General features: G+C 41.0%; 1 long non-coding RNA gene across 1 annotated transcript; it reads right to left on the bottom strand.

Moving 5' to 3' along the window:
- Positions 1-206: 206 nt before the first annotated feature.
- LOC109197092 (uncharacterized) lies at positions 207-11,132 on the bottom strand. Its single transcript, XR_002058395.2, has 3 exons — positions 11,047-11,132; positions 644-800; positions 207-453 (listed from the first exon to the last, which is right to left on the bottom strand). It is a non-coding gene; the product is annotated as an uncharacterized LOC109197092 (long non-coding RNA).
- Between the last annotated feature and the right edge of the window lie 657 nt (positions 11,133-11,789).

Below are 11,789 nucleotides of genomic sequence, written 5' to 3'. Positions count from 1 at the left end.
GAAACAAACAGCCAGGCTTGAAGATATTCCAGAAACCCCTTCCAGTAGAATGGAGACTGTAACAGCAACGCATTAAATCACAATGAAGAGCACGATGTCTAGGTGTCCGCACGCTTTTGGCCGTTAAGCTTAGTTCTAAATCGTCGCGACGTCGGCTGTTAAATGACCTGAACTCATTAGCTTTGTTCACTTTGATTTTATTTGCAATTCCGTCAGCTTACACAGATCATAATCGCTTCTGACAAAGGTACCAAGACCTGCACTGTTTCACAGACAGGACCCAGGAGATAGACATCATGTTTTAGTGAAGAATGGACTTCTGAGTGACTGGCAGATACCTCACTGAGACAGAGAGCTCTGGCAGTGTTCCAGCGAGAGACACACAGAAAGAGAGAAAAGGCAGCATTCAATGGGAGCTCCACTGGAGAGGATGAGATGCCCTTTCTGTGCGCGCTGAAGGATGGACAGAAGGGGGGCAGGCAAGTGGAGGAAGAGAGAACGAGGGAGCAAGAGAGGAAAAAAAACAACGGGGAAGAGAGAGGAAAGGAGGAAACTTTTCAGCCTGTGTTTTCCATTCAAAGACATTTTGACAGGGCAGAGCCCACTCTGTGGCAGGGAGTGGAGCCATTTTGAAGTCTCCTACCGGCAGCTTGAGGGAAGCAGGGAGCCAGAATAGATATATCTCGGGGCTGCCTGGGTTTTTTTCTTTTCTCTTTTTTTTCTCTTCTCCTTCCACCGCACTTTCTTTCCCGTTTTTTGACAGCCAGCTCCGAATCGCCGAGCAGGTGTCTTCTCATTTTCTGCTGAAACAGTGGGACAGTGCACACAAACACTCCATCGCTGTTCATAAACAGATAAACACATGGGCGGACCAGACAGACAGGCAAACAGACACGCACACGCTCGCACATACATATAAACACAGCGGCGGCACTCAAGAAGTAACTATGCATTGGAAATGACTACCCTTCACACATAATGCTTTCCACACGGCTGCTGAAGTTGAGAGAGGGCGCGAGAGTGTGTGTGTGGGGGGGTTGGAGGGACAATCTGTGACTATCTCCACTGACACAAAATGAGTGTCAGAAAACAGAGCGCTATTTTCACTTTAATGCATGCAAATAACAGGCAGCCACTGACACAGGGGCGAGATTTAGTATGCTCTGCAATTTTTAGGTCACAGGAGAAGGAGGGGTAATCCATCCTTATTATCCCCTCACCAGATCCTAATAATGTGGCTACTGTTGCATGCTCCGGCTCATATTTTTCCTCTTTTTTTTTTTCTTCTTTCGGGAGGGTAGGTCGCGGGGCTGCTGAATTAGAGGAGTTATTGTGCCTAACTTCCCTTTTAAGTGTCAGATTTTCAAGCTTTTTCTCTGTGACAAGTGTCGAGCTCATTGATGTTCGGCGGGTTGAAGGGAGGAGTACAGAGTGTTGACACAGGAATTAGCACAATATAAGTAGCCTCGGACCAAATTTCCTCCAAATCAGCCTATTCATGACAGCCACAGCAACCCTTGTCCCATTGAAAATGAGCCTCTGAATAGATGGTTTAAGAGGTCCTCCTTTTGAAGTCTGAAAAGCAGTGTGTCCCCACTGGTGTCAGTGATTAAGTTGTGACTGGGTGTCTGAGTGTCTGGGTGGGGGTGAACAATGCCTACACAATGTATATGCCCCTTGTACTGACTGTCATGATATGGTGCCAGTGCTTGTAATTGCCCAGTTCTTTGAAGGCTGAGTCAAATATTTAAATATTTTTGAAATAAACACATTTTAAAAATTAAATACATGTAATATCTTAAAACGTAAAAATAAAAATCTAAAATCATATAAATCAATCATTTATATTGATTTATATGATGTAACCTCTCTTTAGTACCTGTTTGGGGGTTTTCTCAGTGTTGACAGTGATCTGTATTGTACAGTGCTGTGCAAACGTCTTAAGCTACCCCCATATTTCTTTATATTTTGCTTCCAAGCAGCCAGATTTGGTCTTGAGCGATAGTTTCTAGGCTTTCTGAAGGCGTCTGTTTCACTCATTGTCACTCCAGTTTTTTTGTGTCTGGCCATTTTCAGACGGAAGTTTTTGTTTCTTTGTTTGTCAAGCCACTTAACAATGACCTATGAATCATTTATGCGTAAAAAACAGAGGACGTGACTCAAAGGATGGCCCAGTGTTACAGATACACAACAGAAAACTTAGCAAAGGACTATTTTTAAATCTTTAGGCACTTTGTTACTAGGTGCCTGTCATAAAAATACGCAATTTTTCCATATTTCTTCAGTTAAATCTGGGGAAAATGCCAAAGATGACAGTTTGGCAGACATAACATAGCATTTTCACACCAAGGTGATTCCAAGAATCAGGTTTTATTAGCTAATAACACTTGGTATATCTCGGTGTGGTGTGCAATGTGTCCTTAAAATATTTGAGGAACTGAACGATTAAAAAATAAGTAAAGATGAAAGCAGATGAACAGCATCTAAAAGTCAAGTCCTAATGAAATGGGGAAAAAAATCCAGTAAAAACCTGACACAGGACCTGAGAGATGCATGTGGCCTTTCACTTGATCCATCTACTGTTCACTGACAGCTCATCAGAAATGGTCTCAGTGGAAGGCTGGCTGTCAAGAAGCCATTCTTAAGGAAGAGAAACAGGGAGAAAAGACTGAGGTATGCCAAACTACGCAAAATCTGAAATCAGTGAAGCAGGTCTGACGGAGTGATGAATCCGAATATCAAAGTTTGGCTTAAATCGTCATCAGTATGTACAGAGGAGGTCAGGAGAGAGGTACAACAGTGAGCGTCTGCAGCCATCTGTAAAACACAGAATTATAAAAACAGAAAAGTACCAGCAGATTTTGATCCACCATTCAATACCAAAACCTAAGATTGGCAACAGCTTCAGGATGATAATGATCCCAAACACACTGCCAGTGCAGAAAAGCATATCTGGATAGAAAAACACACAGTGGAGTACTATCAGTCATGGTTTGGCCTCCCCAGAGCCCGGACATCAACATTAATGAAGCAGTGTGGGATCATCTTTACAGAGAACTATTCCTAAACACTACTGAAAGAATTTGGAAGAAAGCTGCTTCAGAGAGTTCAGGATGTGTTGAAGAATAAAGGTGGTGAAACCAAATATTGACTTTCAAGCTCGTTAGAATTGTACAAACTGCTGTCTTATATTCTGTATCTCCATGTATTTTTTCACATTTCGTTAAATCACTGTACCTACGTCTCATTTTCCAAGCAAGAATACTTTTTTCAACATTAAGTAGAGTTGTATGCTGTTTTAATATCAAAGTAGTCACCATTTTTGCCTATTTCACACATCCAAATGGAAAAGCCTCTGAAACAAGAACTGTATTAAATGCTAACATTTGAATTTTCTGTAAAGGTGTGTGTTTAACATGTGGTTTAAAAGCAACCTAACCCAAAGAAAGGGTGTCAGTGGACCCGGTAGATGTTAAGAAGTTTTTCGATAGAAATTATTGATATTTCTGTATTTGAAACTACTTCTTTGAAATGTAGCATCATTTTAGATGATACTTAATTACCAGTTTACAATCTCAACATAATGAAATCTTATTATTTTTGTTCATGGTCTTTTTCAAAAGTCAGCAATGACCTAAAAAGAAACACAATGCATGAAAATTTCACAGGAAAGACCTTCCTCAGCCTTAGCACACATGACACTAAGGATATCTGCACTTTGTATGCCCATCGACCATCCAAGCCACCACTGCAGCTACATGGGCACGATAAACGCGTTGCTTCAATCTCTAAAAGAACAAAACCTAAGTAGCCTTTCGAGGTGATGGAGAGATTGCTTTTGCTATACTCATGTAAATTAAATTAATTATTTGAATTTATATTTGTTATTTTGCTGGTCCTGTGTGGAGCATCGTTTATATTCTTCATAAGCACGAGACATACGACTCTGGTAACCTCCAAATCTTTCTCATTGAAATGCTAGCTGCTGTGCTGACGTTAGCTACTAGTGAGTCTATTGCAGTAGCAAAAGATGTGATGTGGGTTTATAATTTTTTGACTTACGTTACGTTTGCCTGCCAAGTCCTACAGACGGACGTTACTTTTTCAGTTAGAAATAAACTTCTACTAGACATTTGTGGTCTGAATAGGCCGAGCTGTTGTGTACTTTTAAAGGAGGAAACCCCTGAATTGGGAAACAGATGGAGACTGTGTGTGGCATCTGCACAGTGTACATGTTCAAATGATTAAAAAGAAAAGCAGCTGAGCAAGCTTGTGAGTATTAGCATGCAATGTGGCAATAAGAAAATTAAAAATTACTGAAATATAAAACATACTAATAATAAACAGAATGACCAGTGGCTGGCTGCTTTATCTGTAATTAGGGGAAGTTTAGGGGGTGAAGGGGAAAAGAAGAGAAACAAACGCACAAACCCTCATTCACTTATAGTAATAAGAATAATCTAACCTTGTTTATTTTTGTTTAGCTCTGTCTATTTTTGTATCATTCCCCAAATTTAGTGAAGAGCCCTGGCTTGCTGATATTTTTGACCAATGAAATTAATTCCGAAAGTTTGAAATGTAACATTTTAGCTGGTCTGAATGAATGTGACAAATGTGCTACTTGAAATTCTAATTACTCTTAAAAAGTCCATGTAAAAATAGTCCAGTGTCCCAAATTAAAATCCTCATTCTATCACTTCTGAAAGCCTTGCGTCTTCGCTATGGCTTTCATTTGCATGACTCAGGTGTGGGAATTCTTTAATATGTCACTGGCTTCAGCCTGTGCTCTGTTAGAGTGAGATTTTTGACGCATTTAATAAAAAACACAAACAAATTCAGAGTATACTGTAAGATGCGGTGATTAGAAATGCAAACCATCAAGCTGTATCAGTACTGGTGTCAAACCAGCAACAAATATAACTCATGAAAGTCACCGCTGTTCTGACTGGATGTGTTTAGAAGGAACCGAGAAGTAGGCATGCTGCTTTCTCTTCATATTAAAAGGCACGGCGCCATCCATTTTACCCCCTGTGACTAGCTGAATTATCTGGGCAGTATTGAAACTTTTCTGAACCAATTCTATTGTATTGTGATCTCTTCAACAGTTCTTGCAAAGCCCAGAGGGAGAAGGCAGAACAAGGCGTTGGGAGTCTCAAAATAGCAACTCGCCAGAGGGAGTTAGAGAGAAAAAGGCTCTGCTGAGCTACACCGCCATCATGCCGGACTTTTCCTTCTCCGTGCTGTTGAGTCACCGCTTGTTGATGTTTCTCTCTGCGGTTCAAAGCCGAGGATGCCGTGACATATTACCTCTCGGGCAGCACTACAAAGAGTTGCCTAAGAGTGGCCCGGCTGGCTGCCCGCTCGCCATTCTGCAGACTTTTTACACATTCTTGACGAATGGTTGTATTTCTCTCCCGAGGCCACGCCGTCAGAGTACACAGCGAAGGGGCTCGGCACGCGCTCGGCAAGGGACAGTGACTGACACATCCACGTAGCGGCGTATAAGGAAAAACAGGCACATATGCGCAGAAAATATGCCCACACACAAGCAGTGACACATATGGATACGCACGGGAAAGCAGTGAGAAAGATAAGGGCACGCACATACACGGATGCTAAGGGTTAGGCTCATTCCTCTAACAACGGGGAGTGTCGGCACAACGCAGATAAGACACTGAGTGGGTGTGATTTCTGTAAAAAGATAGCCCTGACAGGGGAGACTGTCATTTAAAAGGCACTGTCCACATTTAGACTGGATTGCATCTTTTTGTTTCTACCTCTCAGAGTCTTTGTGCTAAAGTGTGCACACAGAAATATTGTGCACACTTTTATATTATTTAATGCCACTGCTTGTGTAATGTCTTAAAGGTTCGAAATATATGTAATTATGTCATTGTCTCTTAACTGCCACACTTCTTGCAAAGTCATAATTAATCAAATGCAAAGACAGGCCAGCTAAGCATCTGTGTTCTTATGTTATTCAAAGCCCAAGAAATCATCCTTCCAACGACGACAAATAGGCTGATTTTTTTTTCAGACTGTTTAGGGAATGAAGAGTAGAGTTATCCAGCTGTCATGGCATAGCATTAATGCGTGGATGAAAATAGCCGCATATGCAAAAGAAAAAAAAAATGAAATGGGAAAGCCAATTAAGGAGTTGCATGCATCCTGAATTGTCCAGTTGTTGTTATGCATAGCACATTTCCAAAGAATGAAATAACTAATAACTAACTATGGTATGAAAATGAACTTCTTCTGCTTCTTTTTTTTTTAACCGTGACAGCTTATCCTGGATTGTAGATGTGATGTTGCTGTTATACTCATTATTTCTAACATTTCTAAACTAACTTTCATACTTTCAAAGCAAACAAATATGATGGTATTCCTGCTTTCCACATGAGATATCTGTGGGAATTATCTAACGTTACAATGGTAAAGTTCCATCATAAACCATTACGAAGAAAAAAACCCGCTTCTTTTGAATCTGTCATTTCGAAGCCGTGCTTGAAATAACGGTGCCAATTTCGCTTGCGACATCTAAAATTTCCACCGTGAGCCGAGAAGAATACCTGAAGCCTTGTTGGAAAATTGCTAGCATTGTGGTATCTACTGCATCACGGATGAATGCCAATTAGCAAGATTTTAGAGCAATAAAGCAGGGCTGGCAATCGTGCAGTTTGAATGTATGAGTTCAGCAGAGGCTAAATCGCCTGCATTCAGATTGCAAATGCAGTGCCAGTCAGAAAAGTTTTCAAATTTATTTTAGACTTCAAATCAGAGCAAACAGAGCAAAAGCAAAGAAGATGAAAGCTTTGCTTTAAGCCACACTGCTTTATTATTTTCATTCATACATTTTCTTTGTTTCTTTTCTTTACTTTTTTTGCTAAATTATATTTTGCGAGGCATGACATGCTGGTATGGCTGTGCCGGGAAAGCCACGGGTCAAACAGGTGGAGTTAGGGTTCTTTTAGGATTTTCAGAGATAAAGCTATTCTTGGATAACAGAATCGAGTCTGAGGCTTTTGCTGTGTCTGAATATGATGCTAAGATTAAGATTCAATGCAAAGTCCAATGTAGTGACCAACGTTTTTAGTCCAGATTGCTTACCTCAACATTTACTTCATAATAAGTGAAAGCAACAAACATGCCTATTTCTACTTTAATTTGACCTAAAGTAAGCTAAAGATCTGTCTCAGTGTTTTGAATGTTAATCTAAGTTTCTTTTTGTTACAAATAACACCTCTAAATTTTACTTTAAGTACTATGAAGTTTGTCTGGTGAAATGCTGTATCATACTACAGTCATACAGCAGCTGGAGACAGGAACCCGGCCTAAACCATTTGGACTTGTGATGTCACTGACTTTGAAATGGTTGCTCTGAAGGTGGGGACCAGGTCTGCGACCGACTTTGGTGCTAGATGGTGATAAAATGGAAATAAGTTGGAGTCAGTCTTTTGAATGAGGTCAAGTTGGCAGTTAATGGCAGTGTGTTTTTGATAATATGACAACGAACTGTGATAAATGGGCCAAAATCACAAACCTCTTGCTGCCTGCTGCAAATATGTTCCTATCTACATACACAGAAAGCCACATTAAACAGGAATTCATGTTAACTAACATTCATAAATCTGAAGCATAACAAACAATGCTGCAAAACAACATGCACATCCTTGCTTTGATATAGAAATATGACCAGTATACAACCAGCTGGCGACTCGTTAAGTCAAGTCCCTTATTACAAAGAGAAGTGTTGCACACAAGTTGTGCTCATCTCAAAAAATGACTCAGACTAATTGCAACATCTTGGTAATCGGTCTGTTTATAAATTAGAAGGCAAATATTTACGAACCTTCACCAATCTTTCTGAGAGTGATTGCAGACAAATACATTTGTTAGCAGACAGGTTGCCTACCACCAGGCAACCTGTGCAATCACTTTGTGATCAAAAGAGAGATCCTCAGCTACTTGCAACCAGTCGCTAAATGTGAAAAGATTCAGTGCGGTCACCGCTATTTGTAATTTTACTCTAGTGTCACTAAGCCATAAAGTGGCCAACAGTTTGCAGAGCATTACTTGCCTCTCAGTCTACAAGCTTTTTTACAAAACTGTGTATGTATTCTGTATGTGTGAATAAATTTGCACCATGTTGCTCAAAGTCTTCTATTCAAGTGCAAATATTATCCTCTAACAGCACAGAAACAACACTGCAGCTTTGCCTTCATGTCTTCATCTGCACTTTTAGACACTGTTATTCTGTATTTACTAAGTCCGAGTAGCAGACCTTCTGCCGTGAGTTGAAATCTAGCTATTTAGCAACCTTACTTGCAAGTGATCATTTTTATATGCAAGTAATTACTTTGAACTGCAACATTTGTCAGCGCGCAGAGGCTGTGATAAATGTAGAGAAAGGACTTGCCGAGACACTGGAGGAAACAAATGCGAGGAAGATAGATATACTGTATGTGCACTTTTGTTACCTATAAAAAATTAATCTGTAGAACGATTATTACATGGTTAGGATTTAGGTGTCTCTCTCCATTAAAGCCCTATTGGTGAAATGTGTCAAATCAATCCGGCAAACCTATAATAACACTAAGGTGTATTTTTGTGCTTCAGCCATGCAACCAGTGATTTCAATACTCCCATTCTCTCATCAGCGGACTACAGGAATGTAATTTCATGTTGACAACTAACATAATTGCAATTTTATTGCGCACAGTGTCACAGCACTACAATATGCATTAACCACTGTAATGTGCCAGTAAGGACATGGGCAGCTTGTATAATGTTTATGAAATGAAAAGCATTAATTCGACAGACTGTGCAATCATCTCGGTTTTTCATTTTCTTTTCTCACATTTCGTTAATGCTTCCAGACTGTCCATGGGGAATGAGCAAAATAAGTAAAAGTAAAGAAATGTGTAAAAAGATGTGTTTCTTTTGAAGCTATGACCATTTGGAAATCAGCCATTACTCAACATTTGATTCAAAAATTCTAATGTGCAAAACATTTAGTCTGAAAAATACTTATTTTTGTGGCCAAATCATGTGATGCATCATCTCTGATCATACCACATTTTAATCTCGATCAGTCATAGCGTGGGAGTATGAGTCACTTTTTTTGAACATCTCATTTTCAAAACACCTCGCTCTCACTGATGAGGTCTTTGTAACGGCATTGAGTGCTTTCCCTTGCGTCATTTTAGACCACTCATTCACTTCAGAGCCAGAGCAGTGTTACACACAGATATGATAATGATTTTCAGTGATGATGCCGAGCCTTGATCGCTAGGGTTCTGCTGGTAAACATGGTCTCTGAATCACCTACGTGCTCATTTTCACTTAGTAACTGGATATTCCAACAGCCTTGGGGCACAGAGTAACTGCTGTTATTTCTTGCCAATTCTTGTTTGATCAAGTGGAGTCACACTGGTTAATGAAAAGTGAGATTTCAAAGAAGACATCAGTATCAATGTGATTGTGATTATTTATTCTTGTCACACAGTCACTGGGTCAAGATTGCGACAGTTTTTCCAGTGCAGCACAGAAGCAGTAAATAGGTTAACTTTATGATGTATCTGATATCCCCCACGTTCCTGTTGTCATCATAATTAATGTTGATCTAGGTTCAGCATTACAAATGAGCAATCACATTGTTATGATGTCATAGTTCTGCAGCGTGGGGAAAAAAACCCTGCCGAAGTCCATTCAAAACCTCCAAAAGAGAAGAGTTAGGATCAGGGTTACAGGGCAATAGTTGAAGCTATGCTTATGGGGTAAAGGTTTGGTATGATGCTGTTTCCAAGTTACAAAACTATGACATCACAACAGTGTGATTGGTCACTTGCTATGTTGAACCTGGACCACATTCGTTTTTGATGATCCAGGAACAACACCAACACAATAGTGCTAACATTAGCTGGTGCTCATGGGTGGAATAGTGCTCTATGTGTTTATGCTGGGCAATCTAATATAATATAACTGATTATTAATACAGTAGGACCTATGGTGGTGCAGTGGTTAGCGCCGCTGCTTCTGGGTCAGGCCTTTCTGTGTGGTGTTTGAATGTCTTCTATGTGCCTTCATGGGTTTCCTCCAGGTTCTAAGGCTTATAAAGTTATATAAAGTGTTTTATGTGTCTACTATGACATACTTAAAGTCTGGTTAAATGTGGCTTGTGGTCTTAAGTGCTTTGAGTGGTTGGAAAGACAAGAGAAGCGCTATATAAATGCCAATCAATTTACATGTCTGTGTGTGGTTGTCTGTCTCTTCGTGTTAGCCCTGTGATGGGCTGGTGACATGTCCAGGGTGTGCCATGCCAAAACAGCTCATCACAGGGTAAAGTAACCCAGTATTGTAATCATCTGACTTAAACAGGACCAGATAACCAACAGACCCATCAATGTTTAGTGCACGGATACATGATGAAGTTAATAATTATCTGTCTCACTAATACAGTCAAAACACTGTGAGTCATACAGAAAGCAGCCCTTATTTCATACATAAATCAAGAACTGCTGTGTGTGTTAGTGTCTGAGTTAGAAAGCCCTTTTTTGATTTTCAGAGAAACTAATCATCTGAATGATCCGCCAAGTGCCCGCAGTGCATTTGCACCACGGAGCTCTCTCTGCTGTGCTGCTGCCCGAAGTGTTTTGAGCGGGTTTGATTTTAGTTCGACAATAGAGGGCGCAAGTCAGCAAGGATAAACCCACTGCTGGAATTCAGAGAGCCGTGTACGAAAGATGCAGCTGCTGAGACTGGCTGCCTCTTGTCCTCTCCCCCTCCTTCTTCCCATCCCACTGCCCCTCACTCATTCACTCACTCATTACACTCATCCACTGTATCTATAATTTCACATGCGCACCGCAATGCTCCCTTATGATGAAAACGGGGGGCGCCCCCCCCACCCTCAGTTCAAAGTTGAGGATATCCGCACGCACGCGTATTAAAGCACGTTTTTTCTTTGCACCTAACACGACAACGCGTACGTGCTGTAACGGAGACGAATCCACCTTAAGCACCTTAAAAATGTTCTCATTTACGTACCTCGCACCGTGCGTCCGCACAAGGCAATGAAATCATGCTGCTGGAGAGAGCGTCCGCGAGCATGTCAAGGATGTCTCTCAGAAAATGTGCCCTGCACAAGCAGTTAAATGACAACTGTAGTATTCACACACTGCACACACACACACACACACACACTAATCTGACACAGTGAAGTGGTGTTTGCGCAGTGGCCGAAATAACGAAACCCTTTGCTGTGATCGTCTGGATAGCCATGCAGGGCTGATCTATTTCCTTTGTATCCTTCTTTGGGGGGGTCTTATTCCCTCTTTATGGAAATGAATTCATAGACACGGTCTCTCACATTCCTGGACGCTGAGCGGACTGAGCAGCACGCAGCCGAAAGACACGGAGCTTGCTGCGCCGGAGAGCACAGCCACTGGAGACCACACGCATTCGTATTAGTAACCACAGGGAAACCACAGCTCTGCGCACACAGGAAGCCCTGTCCCGTCTCTCCTGTCCTGCTGCTGCTGCTTTCGTGTTAAACTTACAGTCTGTTTTTTTGTTTTACCACGCAAGTTGTAACATGTGTAGGTGACATTAAAACCGATAACTTGTGTCGGTCTGGCAGTGCGTAAAAGTTGCACTCTGGATTTGCGTTCCGGGTAATCTCATGCAGCACAGGGTGGAAAATAGTATAAGAGCGGTACGTTATTGTTCAAGATTTTCAAATCACAGTTTTGTTTTGTTTGGTTTTGAATCCGATCTCTCGCCATAGCCAC

Source organism: Oreochromis niloticus, linkage group LG3 (genome assembly GCF_001858045.2).
Source record: "Oreochromis niloticus isolate F11D_XX linkage group LG3, O_niloticus_UMD_NMBU, whole genome shotgun sequence".
In the NCBI taxonomy this organism is placed as follows: Eukaryota; Metazoa; Chordata; class Actinopteri; order Cichliformes; family Cichlidae; genus Oreochromis; species Oreochromis niloticus.
The sequence above is the reverse complement of the archived record's forward strand: the minus strand, read 5'-3'. Positions and strand labels throughout refer to the sequence as shown.